This window comes from Phocoena phocoena, chromosome 8 (assembly GCF_963924675.1).
Source record: "Phocoena phocoena chromosome 8, mPhoPho1.1, whole genome shotgun sequence".
NCBI classification, from domain to species: Eukaryota; Metazoa; Chordata; class Mammalia; order Artiodactyla; family Phocoenidae; genus Phocoena; species Phocoena phocoena.
The window spans coordinates 28,869,041-28,885,323 of record NC_089226.1 but is presented as its reverse complement, the minus strand read 5'-3'; the positions used below and the strand labels follow the sequence as shown (position 1 = coordinate 28,885,323).

General features: G+C 37.3%; 1 pseudogene; it reads left to right on the top strand.

Annotated features, from left to right (window-relative positions):
• Positions 1-2,245: 2,245 nt before the first annotated feature.
• LOC136126885 (RNA-binding protein EWS pseudogene) lies at positions 2,246-15,234 on the top strand (annotated as a pseudogene).
• The last annotated feature ends 1,049 nt before the right edge of the window (positions 15,235-16,283 follow it).

The window sequence follows — 16,283 nt, the reverse complement described above, 5'->3', positions numbered from 1 at the left end:
TTGAGATGCTTCTATGTTGGGTGCATAAATATTTACAATTTTTATATCTTCTTCTTGCATCAATCCCTTGATCATTATCTAGTGTCTTACTTTGTCTCTTGTAATAGTCTTTATTTTAAAGTCTATTTTTTCTTATATGAGAATTGATACTCCAGCTTTCTTTTGATTTCCATTTGCATGGAATATCTTTTTCCATCCCCTCACTTTCAGTGTGTATGTGCCCCTAAGTCTGAAGTGGGTCTCTTGTAGACAGCATATATACGGGTCCTGTTTCTGTATCAATTTATCCAGTCTAAGTCTTTTGGTTGGAATATTAATCCATTTACATTTAGGCTAACTATCGATATGTATGTTCCTATTCCCATTTTCTTAATCGTTTTGGGTTTGTTATTGTAGGTGTTTTCCTTCTCTTGTGTTTACTGCCTAGAGAAATTCCTTTACCATTTGTTGTAAAGCTGGTTTGGTGGTGCTGAATTCTCTTAGCTTTTGCTCGTCTGTAAAGCCTTTAATTTCTCCATCCAATCTGAGTGAGATCCTTGGTGGGTAGAGTAATCTTGGGCGTAGGTTTTTCTCCTTCATCATTTTAAATATGTCCTGCCACTCCCTTCTAGCTTGCAGAGTTTATGCTGAAAGATCAGCTGTTAACCTCATGGGGATTCCCTTGTGTTTTATTTGTTGTTTTTCCCTTGCTGTTTTTAATATGTTTTCTTTGTATTCAATTTTTGATAGTTTGATTACTATGTTTCTTGGCGTGTTTCTTCTTGGATTTATCCTGTATGGGACTCTCTGTGCTTCCTGGACTTGATTAACTATTTCCTTTCCCATGTTAAAGAAGTTCTCAACTATAATCTTTTCAAATATTTTCTCAGTCCCTTTCTTTTTCTCTTCTTCTTCTGGGACCCCTATAATTCGAATGTTGATGCATTTAATGTTGTCCCAGTCGTCTCTCAGAGTGTCCTCAGTTCTTTTCATTCTTTTTCCTTTATTATGCCCTGCAGTATTTGTTTCCACTATTTTATCTTCCAGGTCACTTATCTGTTCTTCTGCCTCAGTTATTCTGCTATTGATCCCCTCTAGAGAATTTTTAATTTCATTTATTTTGTTGTTCATCATTTTTTGTTTGCTGTTTCATTATTCTAAGTCCTTGCTAAACATTTCTTATATTTTCTCTATTCTATTTCCAAGATTTTGGATCATCTTTACTATCATTATTCTGAATTTTTTTTCAGGTAGACTGCCTATTTCCTCTTCATTTGTTAGGTCTCATGGGTTTTTACCTTGCTCCTTAATCTGCTGTGTGTTTTTCTATCTTCTCATTTTGCTTAATTTACTGTGTTTTGGGTCTCCTTTTTGCAGGCTGCAGGTTCGTAGTTCCTGTTGTTTTTGGTGTCTGTCCCCAGTGGCTAAGGTTGGTTTAGTGGGTTGTGTAGGCTTCCTGGTAGTGGGGACTAGTGCCTGTGTTATGGGGGATGGGGCTGGATCTTGTCTTTCTGGTGGGCAGGTCCATGTGTTGTGGTGTGTTTTGGTATGTCTGTGTCTTTATTATGATTTTCAGGAAGCCTCTCTGTTAACAGATGTGTTTGTGCTCCTGTCTTGCTAGCTTTTTTGGCCAGTGTGTTCAGCAGTGTAGCTTGCTGGTCATTGAGTGGAGGTGGGTTTTGGCGTTGACCTGGAGATCTCTTAGTGATTTTTGTCATTTGTTATTACATGGAGCTGGGAGGTCTTTTGTGGAGCAGTGTCCTGAAGTTGTCTCTCCTACCTCAGAGGCACAGCACTGACCCCTGGCTGGAGCACCAAGAGCCTTTCATCCACACAGCTCAGAATAAAAGGGAGAAAAAATAGAAAGTAAGAAAAAAGAGGATAAAACAAAAGTAAAATAAAATAAGATAAAGTTTTTAAAGTAAAAATAATTATTAAGAAAAAGAAGTTTAAAAAAAAAAGGGGGGGCAGACAGAACCCTAGGACGAATGGTAAAAGGCAAAATCACACAGAGAAGCATATAGATACACGCTCAGAAAAAGAGGAAAACAGGGAAAAAGAACTATACATTTGCTTCCAAAGTCCACCTCCTCAATTTGGGATGATTTGTTGTCTATTCAGGTATTCCACAGATGCAGGGTATATCGAGTTGATTGTGGAGCTTTAATCCACTGCTCCTGAGGTTGCTGGGAGAGTTATTCCCTTCTCTTCTTTGTTTTCACAGTTCCTGGGGTTCAGCTTTGGTTTTGGACCTGCTTCTGCGTGTATGTCGCCTGAGGGTGCCTGTTCTTCGCTCAGACAGGACTGGGTTAAAGGAGCAGCTGATTCGGGGGCTCTGGTTCACTCAGGCCAGGCGGAGGGTGTGGTACAGATGTGGGGTGAGCCTGTGGTGTCAGAGGCCAATGTGATGTTGCAACAGCCTGAGGTGCACCGTGCGATCTCCTGGGGAAGTTGTCCCTGGATCAGGGGACTCTGGCAGTGGCGGGCTGCACAGGCTATCGGGAGGGGTGGTGTGGATAGTGACCTGTGTTTGCTCACAGGCTTCTTGTTGGTGGCAGGAGCAGCCTTAGAGTGCCATGCTTGTATCTGGTGTCCTTTCTGATAGCCACAGCTCACGGCCCTCTCTGGAGCTCTTTTAAGCTGTGCTGTTTATCCACTCTCCTCACATACCAGGAAACAAAGGGGGAAGAAAAAGTCTCTTGCCTTTTAGGCAGCTCCAGACATTTTCTTGGACTCCTTACTGGCTAGCTGTGTGCACTAGCCCCCTTCAGGCTGTGTTCACGCCATCAAACCCAGTCCTTTCCCTGGGATCCAAAGGAAGCCCGAGCCTCAGCTCCCAGCCCCCACCTGTCCTGCCGGGTGAGCAGACAAGCCTCTCGGGCTGGTGAGTACTGGTCAGCACTGATCCTCTGTGCGGGAATCTCTCCACTTTTACCTCTGCACCCCTGCTGCTGTGCTCTCCTCTGTGGCTCCAAAGCTTCCCCCCTCCACCACCCGCAGTCTCCGCCCATGAAGGGGCTTCCTAGTGTGTGGAAACCTTTCCTCCTTCACAGCTCCCTCCCACTGGTGCAGGTCCCATCCTATTCCTTTATCTCTGTTTTTTTCTTTTGCCTTACCCAAGTACGTGGGGAGTTTCTTGCCTTTGAGGAGGGCTGAGGTCTTTTGCCAGCATTCAGTAGGTGTTCTATAGGAGCAGTTCCACATGTAGATGTATTTCTGATGTATTTGTGGGGAGGAAGGTGATCTCCACATCTTACTCTTCCACCATCTTTAAGCTCCCGTGTTTTTAAATGTTTTTTTTTTCCTGTAATTGATTTCTAATATCATAGTGTTGTGGTTGGAAAAGATGCTTGATATGATTCCAACTTTCTTAAGTTTACTGAGGTTTGATTTGTGACCCAAGATGTGATCTATCATGGAGAATGTTCCATATGCACCTGAGGAGAAAGTGTATTTTGCTGCTTTCAGACTAAAAACATTTCCTCTAAGATCAGGAACAAGACAAGGCTATCCACTTTTGTCACTATTATTCAACATAGTTTGGAAGTCCTAGCCACAGAAATCAGAGAAGAAAAAGAAATAAAAGGAATCCAACTTGGATAAAAAGTAAAACTGTCACTGTTTGCAGATGACATGAAACTTTACATAGAAAATCCTAAAGATGCTACCAGAAAACTACTAGAGCTCATCAAAGAATTTGGTAAAGTTGCAGGATACAAAATTAATATACAGGACTTCCCTGATGGTGCAGTGGTTGAGAGTCTGCCTGCCAATGCAGGGGACACAGGTTCATGCCCCGGTCCGGGAAGATCCCACATGCCATGGAGTGGCTGGGCCTGTGAGCCACGGCTGCTGATCCTGCCCATCCGGAGCCTGTGCTCCACAATGGGAGAGGCCATAGCAGTGAGAGGCCCGCGTAATGCAAAAAAAACAAAAACAAACAAAAAAAAAAACCAAAATTAATACACAGAAATCTCTTGCATTCGTACACACTAACAATGAAATATCAGAAAGAGAAATTAAGGAGACAATCCCATTTACCATTGCAACAAAAGCAATAAAATACCTAGGAATAAACCTACCTAAGGAGGCAAAAGATCTATACTCAGTAAACTATAAGATACTGATGAAAGAGATAAAAATGACACAAACAAATGATGAAGACATATACTAGGTCCATGGATTGGAAGAATCAATATTGTCACAATGACTGTATTACCCAAAATAATCTACAGATTCAATGCAATTCCTATCAAATTACCAATGGCATTTTTCACAGAATTGGAGAAAATTTTACAATTTGTATGGAAACACAAAAGACCCCGAATAGTAGATGCAATCTTGAGAAAGTAAAATGGACTTGGAGGAATCAGGCTCCCTGACTTCAGACTATACTACAAAGATACAGTCATCAAAATAGTATAGTACTGGCACAAAAGCAGAAATATAGATCAATGGAACTTGATAGAAAGTCCAGAGATAAACCCATGCACCTATGGTCACCTAATCTATGACAAAGGAGATAAGAATGTACAATGGAGAAATAAGAGTCTCTTCAATAAGTGGTGCTGGGAAAACTGGACAGCTACATGTAAAAAAATGAAATTAGAATACTCCCTAACACCATTCACAAAAGTAAACTCAAAATGGATTAAAGACCTAAATATAAGGCCAGATACTATAAAACTCTTAGAGGATAAAATAGGCAGAACACTCTGACATAAGTTACAGCAAGATCTTTTTTGATCCACCTCCTAGAGTAATGAAAATAAAAAGAAAAATAAACAAATGTGACCTAATGAAATGTAAAAGCTTCAGTACAGTAAAGAAAACCATAAACAAAACAAAAAGACAACCCTCAGAATTGGAAAAAGTATTTTCAAATGAAGCAACAAAAAAGGGATTAATATTCTAAATATACAAACAGCTCAAGTGGCTCAATATCAAAAAATCAAACAACCCAATCAAAAAATGGGCAGAAGATCTAAGTAGACATTTCTCCAAAAGAGACATATAGATGACCAAGAGGTACAGAAAAGATACATTACTAATTACTAATTATTATTACTAATTACTAATTATTAGGGAAATGTAAATCAAGACTAAATGATATATCACCTCACACCTCTCAGAATGGCTATCACCAAACAATCTACAAACAATAAATGCTAGAGTAGGTGTGGAGAAAGGGAACCCTCATGCACTGTTGGTGAGAATGTAAATTGGTACAGCCACTATGGAGAACAGTATGGAGTTTCCTTAAAAACTAAAAATGGAGCTACCATAGGCTCCAACAATCCCACTCCTGTGCATATATCCAGAGAAAATCATAATTCAAAAAGATACATGCACCTTATGCTCATTGAAACACTATTTTCAATAGCCAGAACATGGGAGCAACCTAAATGTCCATCAACAGAAGAATGGATAATGAAAAAGTGGTACGTATATACAACTGAATATTACTCAGCAATAAAAAAGAATTAAAGAATGCCTTTTGCAGCAACATGGATGGACCTAGAGATTGTTATACTGAATGAAGTAAGTTGGATAAAGAAAGACAAATATCATACAATATGCTTATATGTGGAATCTAAAGAAAAGCATAGAAATGAACTTATCTACAAAACAGAAATAGAGTAATCATAATAAATTATGGTTACCAGGGCATAAGAGGAGGAGAGGGATTAATGGGGAGATTGGGATTGACATATACACACTACTATATATAAAATAGACAACTAATAAGGACTTACAGTATAGCACAGGGAACTCTACTCAGTACTCTGTAACGGCCTATATGGGAAAAGAATCTAAAAAAGAGTGGATATATGTATATGTATAACTGATTCACTTTGCTGTACACTGGAAACTAACACAACATTGTAAATCAACTATACTCCACTAAAAGTTTTGGAAAAAAATTACGTAAATGTTCATAGCAGCATTTCTAACAATGGCCAAAAAGTTGAACCAATGCATTAACTAATTTACAGATAAACAACATGTAGTATATACATACAAATGACTATCATTTGGTCATAAAAGAAACAAAGTAGTGATATATGCCAAAACATGGATAAACATTTAAAACATTATACTAGGTGAAATAAGCCAGTCACTAAAGACCACGTATTCTATGTCATTTGTATGAAATGTCCAGAATAAGCAAATGTATAAAGAGAACATGTATTAGTAGTTGCCTGTGCCTGGAGGATTTGGGCAAGAAATGGGGAGAGAAAGCTAATGGCTATCAGGTTTCTTTTTAATGTTTATTAAAATTTCCTAAAATTGGTTAGGATGCTGCTTGCAGAACTCTGAACATACTAAAAAACATTGAATTATATACTTGAAATGAGTTAATTTTATGTCATATAAATTATATCTCAATAAAGTTGTTTTTAAAAAATGACATTGGTCCAGCAACCTCAATTTCTTCTATTTTCCCAGTAAAATACACATGAACACAGAGAAAAGTATAAAAACAATAATTGAAGGCCAAACAGTTGCCAAAAATTAAGGAACAATAGCTAGTAATTGAAATTGGAGCGGTATTATATTTTTAAAAAAATACACAGTTGCTCAGCCAAGTATAAAATAGCAGAAGTGGCTCACCACTGCCTTCCCTTCCATAAATAGGTAGACATACCCTTCATCTTTTTTCAATTATTTGAACAACTGGTTGAAAATGTAATTTTGGGTAAGCTTTGAAACTGAGTAACTATCCTGCCCTATAGATACTTGATTTACTATTCATTTTTTAGTGTTTCATCAATATTTTTCTTTTTACTTTCATTAGGAGACAGAGACTGAGAAAACAAGCCAGGATGGATTTAGAGAGGAAGTTTTGGTGGAGAATTATAACTTGGGAGCTGTAAAAATCATCCTTAAGAGCAGGAGGTTTGGGCTTCCCTGATGGCACAGTGGTTGAGAGTCCGCCTGCTGATGCAGGGGACACGGGTTTGTACCCCGGTCCGGGAGGATCCCACATGCCACAGAGCGGCTGGGCCCGTGGGCCATGGCCACTGGGCCTGCGTGTCTGAAGCCTGTGCTCCACAACGGGAGAGGCCACAGCAGTGAGAGGCCCACGTATCACAAAAATAAAAAAAAGAGTAGGAGGTTAGAGTCTCATTATTTCTCATGAGTTGCATCTATTTAGGATAAAAGAAGTTCAGAAAATGAGACTAGAAAGTGTAAAATCTCAGATCACATGGATTAAATTTTGCTAGATATGAAAATTGGACTAGGAACTTTGCGAATGGAACTGCCATCCTGCTGTGAATATGAAAAAACAATTCAGACAGCATCCACATTGCCAAAGAGTGGAGTCAAAAGCTATGCTTTAGTCAAATGGACAAATTCAATTTCTTATTAACAAAGAAAACTCTAGGGTCATCTCAGTTCTCACAGTTAAATATTACACTCTTGTGAGATTAAAAAATAGATGTAACTACTAGAACAGTTGACTATCTCAGAGAGCCTCTGTTCCGTTTAATAACATTTAAAGAAAATAATAACCAGTTTACAAGAAACAGAGGAATATAAGTTTAAACTTTGCTCCCCAGTGGTTTATCTCCTCCAATTCTTTTCTTTTTAAGTAGCATTCAGCAATATACTAATTTAAAGACCACATTAGTTAATATAAGGGACAATAATGTCATATATTCTTAAATTATTGTTTTTAGTCACTTTTGATTGGAAAAATCAGTAAAGTTATGTATTACTATAACTGGAAGTAATTTTAGTGTTTTTGTGGTTAAAGTACCCATTGACAGAAAATTAACTGTGTAAATTATACTTAGTAATGTCAAGTATACAAAAAATACTTGTATAAATGTCAAATAACAAAGGCTAAGAAAGATGGTTTAAATCCCAATACAGTATTTTTCTACATCTACTCTCACTTAAATTAAGATTGGGTAAGATTGGTACTTGGCCCATAGTAGTGCTCAATAAATACGTGTTGAATATTGAAAACATTTGAAGTGTTCTTGGGGATATTGCTTATTTTAAGAATTATTTGGTAAATCTCTTTAAGTAAAAATTAGTGGTAACACTCTAATGCTTTTTCCTTATAAATTCAACAATATCATTTGAGTTTTCTTTCAATGTGGTACACATTGTAGTACATGTTGTTTATTCTCTACATGTTGAATGTAAACAGAAAACAAAACAAAACAAAATCCATATGCATGCTACTTCACTCATGTGTTCGAGAATCATTTACCAGAGACATGTTCTCTTTCTAACATAACTAGTTACACAAGCAGTAGTACAGACAGCCATTCCTTAGGACTTATGCAGTCCTATAGGGGCACTGCCTTAGCTTAGTCAGGTGCAGATTCTTCTGTTGTCGTATAGAAAGCTTAGCCTGATGTCTGTATGTTTCTGGGCAATAAAAGTGCTCATTTAAATGTGTGGCCAGTAGACAGCTCTAGAAACAGAGGAGACTAAATCCAACTCTAGGCTCAGAGCCCATTCTGAAAATCAGATAACCAGTGAATGTGTCCTGGCAGTCCTTTCAATAACTTTAGCTGCTCCTTCAGGATAAAGATAATATTTTTCAAACATATATTTACTGGCCTTCAAGGGCAGTTCCCTCTACATTTCCAAGAAATATCATGCTTTCACTTGAGCTAAAGAAAAGTCTATATACTGTGGCTAAAACTTATGCAACATTTCTAATATTCTGGACATTGTTCTAAGCAATTTTTAAATATTAGCTCAGTTAATTGTCACAACAACACTGTGAGGTAGGTGCTATTATTAATGTTACTCTCATCTTAGGGATGAAAAAAAGCGGAGCATAGAGAGGCATAACTTTTTGCATTTGAATCCAGAACTTCTGGGTTGCAGCCTCCATGTGATAAACTACCTTGTTTTCCTGTTGTAACCTTATCTGTCTACCAATCTTGCATGCAAAGTGATGGTGGAAGTGCACTGAAGTGCTGATAGACGGCAAGCCAGATTGAAATTCAACAAGTATCCTTCTGCAACAATTTGGCCTGGCACACCAAAAATAAATTGTGGGAGGATGTGCATTTTAGCGAGTTCTTTTTGACTTTTCCTAGTTGCAGAAACAAAAAGCAATATTGCTTTTTTTTTTCTATAAGTTGAGAAAACCAGGGGAAAATCTATATCTCATATCTCATTTTGGCACGCTTTTTAATATTTTCCACTTACTCCAAAATTAAAAGAACATAGAAATGTAGAAGTCATTTGTCAGGTGATTATAGTAATGCAGCTTTTCCTTTATGTTTATTCTTCTCTTTTTTGTCTTCAAAATCTAATTTTTTATGACATTGACAACCCCCCAACTCTCTTTCTTTCTCCAAAATGAAGATTTTCTAGCACTTTCAAGTGTCTTTTGTATAGATATTTTAAATAGTTTCAAAATAATATTTTGAATTATATATTTTAAAAGTATGGAACTCAATGAAAAAACTCTTTAGAGCTCACATTTGTAGTTTATATGTGAGAGAAATGTGTAAACATATTTAGTATACAAGTTTAATTATGTGAATAATTCTGACCCATTATTTCGGGTGCCTGGAATAAATAATGCTGAAGTCCCAATATAAATAAGAAAACTAAAAATATTGGAGTTAAATATGTTTAAAGCATCAGATTTATTTCCTATACCTGATCTATCCTGATAATATATAACTAGAATATGTGATAAAGAAGTACATAATTTGAATTTAGGTTGAATCTTAATCTCCTTTGTTTCTGATATATCTTGTCTTACCAGGACATAATGGTAAACTTGATTCCAAGAAGTGGCAAAAGTATGAGAAATTTAAAAATTCATTATATTTTTTTTAGTATGCAACTGATTAACCAAATATCCTAGTAGCCACCATCAGACCAATACATAAGAACCAAAGATTTTAGTTACCATTTAGGGAGACCCATCCCAAATAGCATTTCCAAACTCAGAATCTTAGACCAGAGAAGCAACCCCAAAGTTCTATGAAACAATCTTACCTCAAAGACTAGGCAAGGGATGTATTCTCTATAGTGTTGAAGAGTCCATCTTAAGCATACCTGATCCTGCAGAGATAATTGGAGTATTCTAGAAACCTGTTGGTAAAGGTTGAGGGAATCCCATAGCTCTACAGACTCCTTTAGCATTTCCAGGACCTCATTTCCTCCCATGATTTATAAGAACAGTATCCTTTTGAAAAGCAGAAGTCCTGGCTGTATACTCTGGAATGCAATGGCATTTCAGGTTTCAATGTTATTGTCTAGAAAATGCATGGAAGCAACTGAAACTCTTTTCCTAAATAGTTTGGTTACATGCTGCATGTAGTTATAGATAATTATTTGTCTCTGACCAGAAAATAGTAAATAGAATCTAATAAAGAAGTGTGGTCAAAATTTCCAATATTATATAGAAAGGGATAAAGTTTGATATAAGTAAGGTCCCAGGTGATTTCCATTCTATAGAAGCAAAAAGTAAAAAACAAAACTAATTTTCTTTTAAGTCAAGGTGATCTTTATTAGCTATGCTACTTAACACTTCTGGTTCTTAGCCCCTTCATTTGTTAAATGGGGATAATAATGATTATCATATGGGGTATGTGGGAACAGAACAAAAAAATCTGTACAACATCTGTCAAATAGTATAGTCCAATAAAAATAATTTCCAATATTGTTATATCATATGGTTATTATATCTACTGCTCTGTGAAGTTAGTACAACAGATTTTTCAAATGTAATATTTAAGCATAACATACATAATTTTCACACACTAAACAATTTACCCAGGATAAGAGACAGAACAGTTCTATCATCCTGGAAAAGTCCCCCACCCATGTCCTCTTCTAATCATAAATTATATCCTCCACAAGGGTACCCCCATCATGATTTCTAATATAGTGATGAGTTTTGCCTGTTTTTGAACTTTATAACTACTTTCTAAATCCTTAAATCTGTCAGTATGTTACATCACCAATTGGACTTTACAGGTGTGTCTAATTTAAGAACTTGAAGATGGATGGAGTTAGTGAGCTAGGTTATTCAGATGGGCCCAATTGATCACATGGGTCTTTAAAAGCAGAGAAACTTTTCTGGCTACAGTGGGTGAAAGAAAGAGAGAAGGAGAAAGAGACAGACAGAGAGAAAGAAAATCAGAGAGATAGAGAAAAGGAGAGACAGAAACAAAGAGGGACAGAGATACAGGCAAAGAGAGAGGCAGAGAGATGACAGAAAGGCACAAAGAGAGAGAGACAGGCCGAGAGAGAAAGAGAGAGAGAGAGAGAGAGAGAGAGAGATAATGAAGGAAGAAGGGTGAGAGAATCCAACATTCCTGGCGTTAATAATGGAGGGCTTGGCCATGACTCGAGGAATGCAGGACTCTTCTAGAAGTTGGGAATGGCTTCAGAACAGACTCTAACCTAGAAAGTGCTGAAAGGAACATAAGACACCTCTATTTTAGCCCACTGAGACCTGATGAGGCTTTTGATTTAAAGAACTGTAAGATAACAAATTTGTGTTGTTTTAAGACACTAAGTTTAAGGTAGTTTATTACAGAAGCAATAGGATACAATACAGGTATATTCCTAGGGCTGGAATTGCTGAGACATATGGTAAACTTACACTCGATTGGAAACTGTCAAACAGCTTCCTATGTGGTTTTATCAGTTTATACTTCTACTAAGAGTACATAAAAATTCTAGTTCCTCCACATCTTCCTCAACATTTGGAATTTTCTTTTGTCATTTCCACTCTTCTAGTAAAATTATATGTATTGTGATTCTATTTTACATTTCTTCAATAATAAATGCAGTCAAACACTTTTCATGTTTATGGGGCAAGTGGACATCCTATCTTGTGATGTGACTGGCAAGTCTCTCACCTATTTTTAAATGTCTTCTCCTTACCTAATTCTGAGAGATTTTTAAAAATATTTAAGATATGAGTCATTTTTCAGACATAATATCACCAATATCTTCACATCTTCTAGTTTGTCCATCCGTCTTCCACTGTATTACTGGTTGATGAAGACAAAACAAAAGATTTATATGTTCTTAACCTCTTTATGTACTGTTTAAGGAAGCTTGTCCTATTCTAAGAGCATAAAGATTTTCTCCTACGATTTTTTTGTAAATCCTTTAGGTTTTGCCTTTTATATTTAGATATGCAATCTGTCCTTAAGACAAAAGCTTTAAATCTCCTGTTACAAATGAGAAAGGTCGAGTGAGGTATGGAGATTTAAACATCAAATAGAAAATGAAAGAAGAGATTAAATTTTGGTTTTCTGCAGTGCTTATCTACAAACATTGCTTTAACTATTGACTTCGTGAAGTCTTTCCTGATACTCCAAAATCAAATTGATCTTTCTCTTTCATAGCCCCAGCATTTCTCAACACCACTCATGAAATGCACTTTTAACAATTGTGGTTATTGTATGCATCTGTACTTTTTGCTTTCCCTTCTGGATTGTTAGACCCTGTGATCAACGGCTGCTTCATTATTCATCTTTCTGCATATCACAGAGTTAGACCTGCATAAAACTGGTGGTGCTCATTGCATGGTTGTTAAAAGAAAGGAAGAATAAACATTAATTTCTCTGTTTTACACCTATAGTTTGCATGGCAACAATACTTGCTATATGACTCAAAAAACTATATAACATGAAAAAACATTAAAAACAACAGTCTTCTGGCATAAAAAAATATCTGAGAAAACAAAAAAAAAATTTTTTCATGGAAAGACATTTTATTTTAAATATAGCTGTGTGTGCATGTTATTCCTGAACTCCCAGTCTATCCCTTCTCCCTGCCCTTCCCCCTGGTAATTATAAGTTCATTCTCTAAAACTATTGACCATAACAGAGCTGCATTTCAGAGATCTTATAAAAAAGACAAGCAAGGAAAAGGAATCCCAATAAACAATAGAGTTATTATACAGTTGGCTTCTTGAAGCTCTAAGCTGATCAGATCAAGTCAGAGTGGTGCAAGTATCTAGCCCACTCTGTCTCACATACGTAAAATTATTCAAGATTGTATGTATCTCAGACTATCACTTGGGTCCCAGATCTTGTCATACATGACAAGACAGTATATAGTTCATGAGGATAGTAACTACTTAAATGCCAAAGCAATACTTTATGTACCACTAATTTTTGACTATTGAATACCTGATCAGTAATACATAATTGCATTCCAGTTAGTGGTAGCTAAGAAAGCTCACACCCTAACCTAACGTAACCGAAATTTAGAATTCACCTCATGTAAACACAGCTTTGCTCTGCTTTTTGACTTCATACTTCCAGATACTATTACTTCTAGCCAGTGGTCAAGCAGATCTCTGTCCTTGGAATTTTGGGTAGGAACATATGGATAATTAAAAAATTCATTCCCATTCTCTAAGAATAAAATTCTATCACATGTTCTTCTTTAGCTGGGTCAGGAGGAATTTTTTAGTACTCAAAAAAAGTTGTGTTAGTAAGATAAAGTGTGATTGTAATACATTTGATTAAATCAAAAGAGCATATGTACAATATCCTAGGAGAAAATAATAGAAGTGGTTGCAACCACAAAGAGCTACATTATTGTTTCTTAAATGCATGTTAGAAGACTACATTACAATGCAAGATCAAGTTTGATTTTTATCTAATGAACCTGAGCTTTCTGCCAGTATGAGTCATATCGGCAGCACACCTGAATGAACAATGTATAACCACATCAGTTTCTGATAGATTAGTAGGCAATGGGGATACTCAGGCTTGATTAAGCTGGGTGATTGCAAATTCATGTTCTTGATATCTTAAACTCTATTTCTTATAGGGAAATCACTGTACTTAAGAAAATAATGAGATAGTATTTTAATTAAGTGCTCAAAACAGCTAATTTACAGCTAGAGCTTAATATATTCCATGAAGAATTTTGCTTATATATTTACTTCTCAATAATACCCCCAAAGCAATGTGTTTCAAAGTGGTTACTTAGTGCAGGTAAAGTACAGTAATTCATATTTAAAAAGTAAAAGCATAATACTGTTCAAGATCTATTTTAGCCTAAAGACATGGAGAACCTTTAGATATTTATCCTAGTCTGGACAACTATTTTGATTTTTCACTATGATTTTTGTTGAGATTTTTCAGTTGTTGTAATCACAGAACACTGATAATTCTTTGAAATCTAAATCCAGGAGAGAACCAGAGCATGAGTGGCCCTGATAACCAAGGCAGTGGAAGAGGAGGATTTGATCCTGGAAGCATGAACACAGGTGGATGGGGAAAAGGACGTGGTGGAATGGGCACTGAAGAGCAAGGTGGCTTCAATTAGCCTGGTGGACCCATAGATGAAGGACCAGATCTTGATTTAGGCCCACCTGCAGATCCAGATGAAGACTCTGACAACAGTGCAATTTATGTGCAGAAATTAAATGACAGTGTGACTCTAGATGATCTGGCAGACTTCTTTAAGCAGTGTGGAGTTGTTAAGGTGAACAAGAGACAACCCATGATTCATATATACTTGGAAAAGGAAACAGGAAAGGCCAAAGGTGATACTACAGTGTCCTATGAAGACCCACAAACTGCCAATACTGCTGTCGAGTGGTTTGATGGGAAGGATTTTTCAAGGGAGTAAACTTAAAATTTCTCTGGCTTGGAAGAAGCCTCCAATGAACAGCATGCAGGGAGGAATGCCACCCCGTGAGGGCAGAGGGATGGCGCCACTTCTCTGAGGAGGTCCAAGGGACCTGGGAGGTCCTAGAGGACCCATGGGTTACATGGGAGGCTGAGGAGGAGACAGAGGACGCTTCCCACCAAGAGGGCCCTCAGTTCCCAAGGGAACCTGTCTGGAGGAAGAAAGGTCCAGCACCAAGTTGGAGACTGGCAGTGCCCCAATCAGGCATGTATAAAGCAGAACTTCACCTGTAGAACAGATTGCAACCAGTGTAAGGCCCCAAAGCCTGAAGGCTTTCTCCCACCACCTTTCCCACCCCCGGGCAGTGACCATGGCAGAGGTAGCCCTGGTAGCATGCTGAGAGCACGAGGTGGCCTCATGGACCATAGTGGTTCTAGTGGAATGTTCAGAGGTGGCTGTGGTGGAGACAGAGGTGGCTTCTGTGATGGCCAGGGCATGGACAAAGGGTGGCTTTTGTGGAAGAAGACAAGGTGGCCTGGGGGACACCCTGGACCTTTGATGGAACAGATGGGAGGGATAAGAGGCAGCAGTGAAGAACATGGGAAAATGGATAAAAGTAAGCATCATCAGGAATGCAGAGACTGACCCTACTAGATGCAGAGACCCCACGGAGCTGCATTGACTACCAGATTTATTTACTTTTTATACTTTATTTATTTCTTTCTTTATTGGAGTATAGTTGCTTTACAATGTTGTATTAGTTTCTGTTGTACGACAAAGTGAATCAGCTATATATATACATATATTCCCTACCTCTTGGACGTCCCTAATGCCTCCCTATCCCATCCATCTATGTCACCACAGAGCACCAAGATGAGCTCCCTGCACAAATGTTTAAATTTATAATTCCATATTTATAATGTTGGCCACACATTATGATTATTCCTTGTCTTTTCTTTAGAATTTTCACCATTTGTGAAGAAACAAACAACTTAAATGGTAGTGTGCCAAGTTTTTTTCTTCCTTCTTTGAAAAATGGTTGTTTAAGACCAAACAATGGGAACCCCTTACAAATGTGCTCAGTGTCATTGTAGAGAACCAAGAAGGCCTCTAACTGTAACAATGTTCATGGTTGTAATTATTTTAAATAAAATTTCAAATGTTTATCAACAAACATAAACAAAACAAAACAAGAAATTTGTAGTTGTGCTCAATCATAGTTTCATAGAGGCCTGGAGTTCAAGCTCAGAAACTCTGATTCAATCTTGGGTAAAGCCTGGGTACCATTGTTTTTAAAAAGACACCCAGGTGATTCTAATGTGCAGTAGGCATGAAAATCATTACTGTCTAAGGGCAGTGCTTCTCAAGTTGTCAAGCACATGCAAGTCATCTAGATCTCTCCTTAAAATGCAAATTTGAACTTAGGCTGTCTAGAGGAGGGCCTGACACTTTTTATTTACAACAAAATTTCAAGTAATACTGCTGCTGAGGGTAGCCAATCATTCTGGTTTATCTAGCATATGGGGCTTTAAATATCAAACTAAGATTATCCTGATAAACTGGGATAGTTGGTATGCTTAGTTGTATTGGATTGGCCAAAAAACTTCTTTTGGGTTTTTCTGTAAGATGGCTCTAGTAGCACTTAGTTGTCTTTAACTTCATTTGAAATAATTTTGTTAGAATTTATGTGACAGCTGTCATAT